Genomic DNA, 7,988 nt, shown 5'->3' on the forward strand with positions numbered 1-7,988 from the left:
TGTGTGTGTGTGTGTCCCCTCCCTCGCTGTGTGTGTGTCCCTCCCTCGCTGTGTGTGTGTGTGCGCGTATCCCCTTCCTCGCTGTGTGTGTGTGTCCCCCTCCTCGCTGTGTGTGTGCGTGTCCCTCCCTCGCTGTGTGCGTGTCCCCCCTCGCTGTGTGCGTGTCCCTCCTCGCTGCGTGTGTCCCCCCTCCCACGCTGTGTGTGTGCACGTGTGCCTCCCTCGCTGTGTGTGCGTCCCACCCCCTCGATTTTTGTCCCCCCCTCGCTGTGTGTGCGCGTGTCCCCTCCCTCGCTGTGTGTGTGCGTGTGTCCCCTCCCTCGCTGTGTGTGTGCGCGTGTCCCCTCCCTCGCTGTGTGTGTGCGCGTGTCCCCTCCCTCGCTGTGTGTGTGCGCGTGTCCCCCTCCCTTGCTGTGTGTGCGTGTCCCTCCCTCGCTGTGTGTGCATGTCCCCCCATCCCTCGCTTTTGTGCGTGTACCCCCCGCTGTGAGTGTGTCCCCATCCCTCACTGTGTGTGTCGCCCCTTCGCGGTGACTGTGTCCCCCCTTCGCTGTGAGTGTGTCCCCCCTCGCTGTGTGCGTGTCCACCCTAGCTGTGTGTGCGTGTGTGCGTCCAAGCCTCGCTGTGTGTGTGTGTGTGTCTCCCCTCGCTGTGTGCGTGTCCCCCCCTCGCTGTGTGTGTCCCCCCCCCTCGCTGTGTGTGTGTGTGTGTGTGTCTCCCTCCCTCGCTGTGTGTGCGTGTCCGGTCCCTCCCTCGCTTTCCTTGTGCGTGTACCCCCCCTCACTGTGTGCATGTCCCCCCCTCGGTGTGTACGTGTCCCCCCTCCCACGCTGTGTGTGTGTGTGTCCCCCTCCTTCGCTGTGTGTGTGTCCCCCTCCCTCGCTGTGTGTGTGTGTCCCTCGCTGTGTGTGTCCCCCTCCCTCGCTGTGTGTGTCCCCCTCCCTCGCTGGGTGTGTCCCCCCCACTCGCTGTGTGTGTGTCCCCCTCCCTCGCTGTGTGTGTGCGGATGTGTGCCCCTCCCTTGTTGTGTGTGTGCGCATGTCCCTCCCTCGCTGTGTGTGTGTGTGTCCCTCACTCGCTGTGTGTGTGTCCCCCTCCCTCGCTGTGTGTGTGTGTGTGTGTGTGACCCCTCCCTCGCTGTGTGCGCATGTCCGTGTCCCTCCCTTGCTGTGCGTGCGTGTGTGTGTGTGTCCCTCCCTAGCTGTGTGTGTCCCTCCCTCGCTGTGTGTGTGTCCCTCCCCGTCAGTGTGTGTGTCCCAACCGCTCGCTGTGTGTGTGTGTGTGTGTGTCCCTTCCTCGCTGTGAGTGTGTCCCCCCATCCCTCGCTGTGTGCGTGACCCCCCTCGCTGTGTGCGTGACCCCCCTCGCTGTGAGTGTGTGTCCCCCTCGCTGTGAGTGTGTGTCCCCTTCGCTGTGAGTGTGTCCCCCCTCGCTGTGTGCTTGTCCCCCCCAGCTGTGTGTGTGTGTGTGTCTCCCCTCGCTGTGTGCGTGTCCCCCCTCGCTGTGTGTGTGTGTCCATCCCTCGCTGTTTATGTGTGTGTGTGTGTGTGTGTGTGTGTCTCCCCTCGCTGTGTGTGTGTCCCCCCCTCGCTGTGTGTGTGTGTCCATCCCTCGCTGTGTATGTGTGTGTGTGTGTCTCCCCTCCCTGTGTGCGTGTCCCCCCCGCTGTGTGTGTGTGTCTATCCCTCGCTGTGTATGTGTGTGTGTGTATGTGTGTGTGTGTATATGTGTGTGTGTGTGTGTGTGTGTGTGTGTGTGTCTCCCTCCCTCGCTGTGTGTGCGTGTCCGGGTCCATCCCTCGCTTTCCGTGTGCGTGTACCCCCCTCGCTGTGTGCGTGTACCCCCCCCCGCTGTGTGCATGTCCCCCCCTCGCTGTGTGGGTGTCCCCCCTCGGTGTGTACGTGTCCCCCCTTCCCACACTGTGTGTGTGTGTCCCTCCCCCGCTGTGTGTGCGTCCCACCCCTACGCTCTGTGTGTCCCCTCTCGCTGTGTGTGTCCCCCCCTCGCTGTGTGTTTCCGCCCCCTAGCTGTGTGTGTGTGTGCGCATGTCCCTCCCTCGCTGTGTGTGTGTCCCTCGCTGTGTGTGGCCCCCTCCCTCGCTGTGTGTGTCCCCCTCCCTCGCTGGGTGTGTCCCCCCTCACTCGCTGTGTGTGTGTCCCCCTCCCTCGCTGTGTGTGTGTGTGTGTGCCCCCTCCCTCGCTGTTTGTGTGTGTGTGTGTGTGCCCCCTCCCTCGCTGCGTGCGCGTGTCCGTGTCCCTCCCTCGCTGTGCGTGTGTGTGTGTCCCTCCCTCGCTGTGTGTGTGTCCCTCCCCCTCACTGTGTGTGTCCCACCCACTCGCTGTGTGTGTGCGTGAGTGTGTCCCCCTTCCTCGCTGTGAGTGTGTCCCCCATCCCTCGCTGTGTGTGTGTGTCCCCCCTCGCTGTGTGCGTGTCCCCCCCTCGCTGTGTGCGTGTCCCCCCTCGCTGTGTGTGCGTGTTCCTCCCCCCGCTGTGTGTGCGTGTCCCCCTCCCTCGCTGTGTGCGTGTACCCCCCTCGCTGGGTATGTGCGTGTCCCCTCCCTCGTTGTGTGTGTGTGTCCCCTCGCTGTGTGCGTGTCCCCCCTCGTGTGTGCGTGTCCCCCTCCCTCGCTGTGTGTGCGTGTTCCTCCACCCGCTGTGTGTGCGTGTTCCTCCCCCCACTGTGTGTGCGTGTCCCACTCCCTCGCTGTGTGCGTGTCCCCCTCCCTCGCTGTGTATGTGTGTGTGTGTGTGTGTGTCCCATCTCGCTGGGTGTGTCCCCCCTCGCGGTGTGCGCGTGTCCCCCTCCCTCATTGTGTGTGTGTTTGTCCCTCCCTCTTTGTGTGCGTTTCCCTCCCTCACTGTGTATGTGTGCGTGTTCGTCCCTCACTGTGTGTGTGTGTGTGTGTGTGCCCCCGTCCCTCGCTGTGTGTGTGTCCCCCTCTCTCGCTGTCTGCGTGTCCCCTCCTCGTTGTGTGCGTGTCTCCCTCGCTGTGTGCGTGTCCCCCTCCCTCGCTGTGTGCGTGTCCCTCCCTCGCTGTGTGCGCGTGTCCCCCCTCCCTCGCTGTGTGTGTGTGTGTGTGTGTGTGTGTGTCCCTTTCTCGCTGTGAGTGTGTCCCCCATCCCTCGCTTTTCTGCGTGTCCCCCCCTTGCTGTGAGTGTGTCCCCCCCGTTGTGAGTGTGTCCCCATCCCTCACTGTGAGTGTGTCCCCCCTCGCTGTGAGTGTGTCCCCCCTTCGCTGTGAGTGTGTGTCCCCTCGCTGTGTGCGTGTCCACCCCAGCTGTGTGTGCGTGTGTGTGTCCATCCCTCGCTGTGTGTTTGTGCGTGTCCCCCCCTCGCTGTGTGTGTGTGTGTGTGTGTGTGTGTGTGTGTCTCCCTCCCTCGCTGTGTGTGCGTGTCCGGTCCCTCCCTCGCTTTCCGTGTGCGTGTACCCCCCTCGCTGTGTGCATGTACCCCCATCGCTGTGTGCGTGTCCCCCCCTCGGTGTGTACGTGTCCCCCCCTTCCACGCTGTGTGTGTGTGTGTCCCCCTCCCTCGCTGTGTGTGTGTCCCCTTCCCTCGCTGTGTGTGTGTGTGTGCGTGTCCCCCCCATCGCTGTGTGCATGTCCCCCTCGCTGTGTGCCTGTCCCCCACCGCTGTGTATGTGTGTGTGTGTGTCCCTCCCTTGCTGTGTGCGTGTCCCCCTCCCTTGCTGTGTCCGTGACCCCCTCCCTCGCTGTGTGTGTCCCCCCCTCGCTGTGTGTGTCCCCCCTGCTGTGTGTGTGTGTGTCCCCCTCCCTCATTGTGTGTGTGTGTTTGTCTGTCCCTCGCTGTGGGGGTGTCCCTCCCTCGCCATGTATGTGTGCGTGTCCCCCCTCGCTGTGTGCGTGTGTGTGTGTGTGTGTGCGTCCCCTTCCCTCACTGTGTGTGTGTGCCCCCTTCCCTCGCTGTGTGTGTGTGCCCCCTTCCCTCGCTGTGGGTGTCCCCCCTCGCTGTGTGTGTTTGTGCGTGTTCCTCCCTCGCTGTGTGTGTGTGTGTGTGTCTGTGTCCCCTTTGCTGTGTATGTGTGTGTATGTGTCCCCCCTCGCTGTGTGTGTCCCTCCCTGCTGTGTGTGTGTCCCTCACTGTGTGTGTGTGTGTGCATGTCCTCCCCTCACTGTGTGAGTGTCCTTCCCTCACTGTGTCTGTGTGTGTGTGTGCGGATGCATGTTCTCCCCTTCGCTGTGTGTGTCCGTGTCCCTTCCTCGCTCTGTGTGTGTGTGTGTGTGTGTGTGTGTGTGTGTCCCCCTTCGCTGCCTGTCTGTGCGTGTCCTTCCCTCGCTGTGTGTGTGTTTGTCCCTCCCTCGCTGTGTGTGTGTGTGTGTGTGTATGCCCCCTTCCCTCGCTGTGTGTGTCCCCCTCCTTCGTTGTGTGTGTGTGTGTCCCCCTCCCTCGCTGTGTGCGCACCCCCTCCCTCACTGTGTGTGTCCCCCTCCCTCGCTGTGTGTGTGTGTGTCCCCTTCCCTCGCTGTGTGTGCGTGTCCCCCTCCCTTGCTGTGTGTGCGCATGTCCCCTCCCACGCTGTTCGTGACCCCCCATCGCTGTGTGCGTGAGTATCCCCGTCCATCACTGTGTGTGTGTGCGTGTCCCTCCCTCACTCTGTGTGTGTGTGTGTGTGTGTGTGTGTGTATGTGTGTGTGTGTCTCCCTCCCTCGCTGTGTGTGTGTGTCCGGGTCCATCCCTCGCTTTCCGTGTGCATGTCCCCCCCTCGCTGTGTGCGTGTCCACCCCTCGGTGTGTACATGTACCCCCCTCCCACACTGTGTGTGTGTGTGTGTTCCCCTCCCTCGCTGTGTGTGTGCGTCCCACACCCTCGCTCTGTGTGTCCCCCCTCGCTGTGTGTGTCCCCCCGTCGCTGTGTGTGTCCGCCCCCTAGCTGTGTGTGTGTGTGCATGTCCCTTCCTCGCTGTGTGTGTGCACATGTCCCTCCCTCGCTGTGTGTGTGTGTCCCTCGCTGTGTGTGTCCCCCTCCCGCGCTGTGTGTGTCCCCCTCCCTCGCTGGGTGTGTCCTCCTCACTCGCTGTGTGTGTGTCCCCCCTCACTCGCTGTGTGTGTGCCCCCCTCCCTCGCTGTGTGTGTGTATGTGTGTGTGTGTGTGTCCCCCCTTCGCTGTGAGTGTGTCCCCCCTCGCTGTATGCGTGTCCCCCCCAGCTGTGTGTGTGTGTGTGTGTGTGTGTCTCCCCTCGCTTTGTGCATGTGTCCATCCCTCGATGTGTGTGTGTGTGTGTGTGTGTGTGTGCCCTCGTTGTGTGCGTGTCCCCCCCTCGCTGTGTGTGTGCGTGTCCCTCCCTCGCTGTGTGTGCGTGTCCCTCCCTTGCTGTGTGTGCGTGTCCCTTCCTCGCTTTGTGTGTGTGTGTGTGTGTGTGTGTGTGTGTGTGTCCTCCCTCTCTGTGTGTGCGTGTCCCTCCCTCGCTGTGTGTGTGTGTCCCTCCCTCGCTGTGTGTGCGTGTGCCTCTCTCGCTGTGTGTGTGTCCCTCCCTCGCTGTGTGTGTGTGTGTGTATGCGTGCGCGCGCGTGTCCCCCTCACTGTGTGTGTGCGTGTGTCCCCCTCCCTCGCCGTGTGCGTGTCCCCCTCCCTTGCTGTTGCGCATCCCCTCCCTCGCTGTGTATGTCCCCCTCCCTTGCTGTTTGCGCGCCCCCTCGCTGTCTGTGCGTGTCCTTCCCTCGCTGTGTGTGTGTTTGTCCCTCCCTCGCTCTGTGTGTGTGTGTGTGTGTGTGTGTGTGTGCCCCCTTCCGTCGCTGTGTGTGTGTCCCCCTCCCTCGTTGTGTGTGTGTGACCCCTCCCTCGCTGTGTGCGCACCCCCTCCCTCACTGTGTGTGTCCCCCTCCCTCGCTGTGTTTTTGTGTGTCCCCCTCCCTCGCTGTGTGCGTGTCCCCCTCCCTCGCTGTGTGTGTGTCCCCCTCCCTCGCTGTGTGTGTGTGTCCCCTGCTGTGTGTGCGTGTCCCCCTCCCTCATTACGTATGTGTGCATGTCCGTCCCTCACGTGAGTGTGTCCCCCCTCCCTCGCTCTGTGTGTGTCCCGCTCCCTCACTGTGCGTGTGTGTGTGTGTGCGCGTCCCCCTCCCTCGTTGTGTGCGTGTCCCCTCCCTCGATGTGTGTGTATCTCCACCCCCTCGCGTGTGTGTGTGTGTGTGTCCCTACCTCGCTGCGTGTGTGTCCCCCACCTTCGCTGTGTGTGTCCCACCTCGCTGCGTGTGTCCCTCCCTCGCTGTGTGTGTCACCCCCTGCTGTGTGTGTGCGTGTCCCCCTCCCTCGCTGTGTGTGTGTGTGTGTGTGTGTGTGTGTCCGTCCCTCACTGTGTGTGTGTGTGTGCGTGTGTGTGTGTGCCGCCTTCCCTCGTTGTGTGTGTGCCCCCTTCCCTCGTTGTGTGTGTGTGTCCCCCTCCCTCGCTGTGTGCGCACCCCCTCCCTCGCTGTGTGTGTCCCCCTCCCTTGCTGTGTGCGTGTCCCCCTCCCTTGCTGTTTGCACGCCCCCTCGCTGTGTGTATCTGTGTGTGCCCCCTTCCCTCGCTGTGTGTGTCCCCCCCTCGCTGTGTGTGTTTGTGCGTGTTCCCCCCTCGCTGTGTGTGTGTGTGTGTGTGTGTGTGTGTGTGTGTGCATGTCCTCCCCTCACTGTGTGTGTGTCCTTCCCTCGCTGTGTCTGTGTGTGTGTGTGTGCGGATGCATGTTCCCCCCTTCGCTGTGTGTGTCTGTGTCCCTTCCTCCCTGTGTGTGTGTGTGTGTGTGTGTGTGTGTGTGTGTGCGTGTGTGTGTGTGTCTGTCCCCCTTCGCTGCGTGTCTGTGCGTGTCCTTCCCTCGCTGTGTGTGTGCGTGTCCCTTCCCCATGTTGTGTGTGCGTGTCCCTTCCCCGTGTTGTGTGTGTCCCTCCCTCGCTGTGTGTGCGTGTCCATCCCGTGCATGTGTGTGTGTGTCCCTTCGCTGCATATCTGTGCGTGTCCCCCTCCCTCGCTGTGTATGTGTTTGTCCCTCCCTCGGTGTGTGCCCGTGTCCCTCCCTCGCTGTATGTGCATGTCCCTCCCTCCTGTATGTGTGCGTGTTCCTCCCTCACTGTATGTGCATGTCCCTCCCTCCTGTATGTGTGCGTGTCCCTCCCTCGCTGTATGTGCTTGTCCCTCCCTCGCTGTGTGCGTGTCCCGCACTCGTGTGTGTGTGTGTCTGCATGTCCACCCCTCACTATGTGTGAGTGTCCTTCCCTCGCTTTGTCTATGTGTGTGTGCGCGGATGCATGATCCCCCCCTCGCTGTGTGTGTCCGTGTACCTCCCTCGCTGTATGTGTGTGTGTCCCTCCCTCGCTGTGTGCCTGCGGGTATCTCCCTCCCTGTGTGTGTTTGCGTGTCGCTCCCTTGCTCTGTGTGTCCAATATTTGCACCATCAGTGAACTGGCCATCATAAATTGACTGTGGTATTCAGGAATGTGTGGTTTAAGTTCACCATGAGAAATGCAGTGTTTAATGGACAGATAGAGGGGTGGGTCTGGGTAGGATGCTCTTCAGAGATTTGGAATGGACTGGTTGGGCCGAATGGCCTGATTCCCCACTATGGCGATTCTATTCAGGTTATTGTCCAGCCCTGTCAACCATCCCTGTCTCTTACACCTTGCCTTATCCCCAATATTCTCCTTAACAATGTAATCTCCTCCAGTCGCTAAAACACTCCTTGCCTATGTAAGCTTCTCCAGTCCTTGCAAAGATCGATATGTCTGTCACCTCTTCCTGCTTTTAGAACCCTCCCTATAACTATTACCAATTGGTACAGCACTCCCAATCATTGCTCCCTATTGAAACTCCCAAAAAACATTTGTATCTCTGAAAACTCATCTGGACTGTCGCAATTTCCCTTTGACAGTTACGTGCTGAGACCTGCTCTATATCAGTGAAGTTATTAAGTCTTGGCAACACTCACTGTTATAACCTCCCTCCAGCTTTACGCCACCGAGGATCTGGAGAAGCTCTTTTCAAACCGACAGCCATCTC

Source organism: Hemiscyllium ocellatum, chromosome 28 (genome assembly GCF_020745735.1).
Source record: "Hemiscyllium ocellatum isolate sHemOce1 chromosome 28, sHemOce1.pat.X.cur, whole genome shotgun sequence".
NCBI lineage: Eukaryota > Metazoa > Chordata > Chondrichthyes > Orectolobiformes > Hemiscylliidae > Hemiscyllium > Hemiscyllium ocellatum.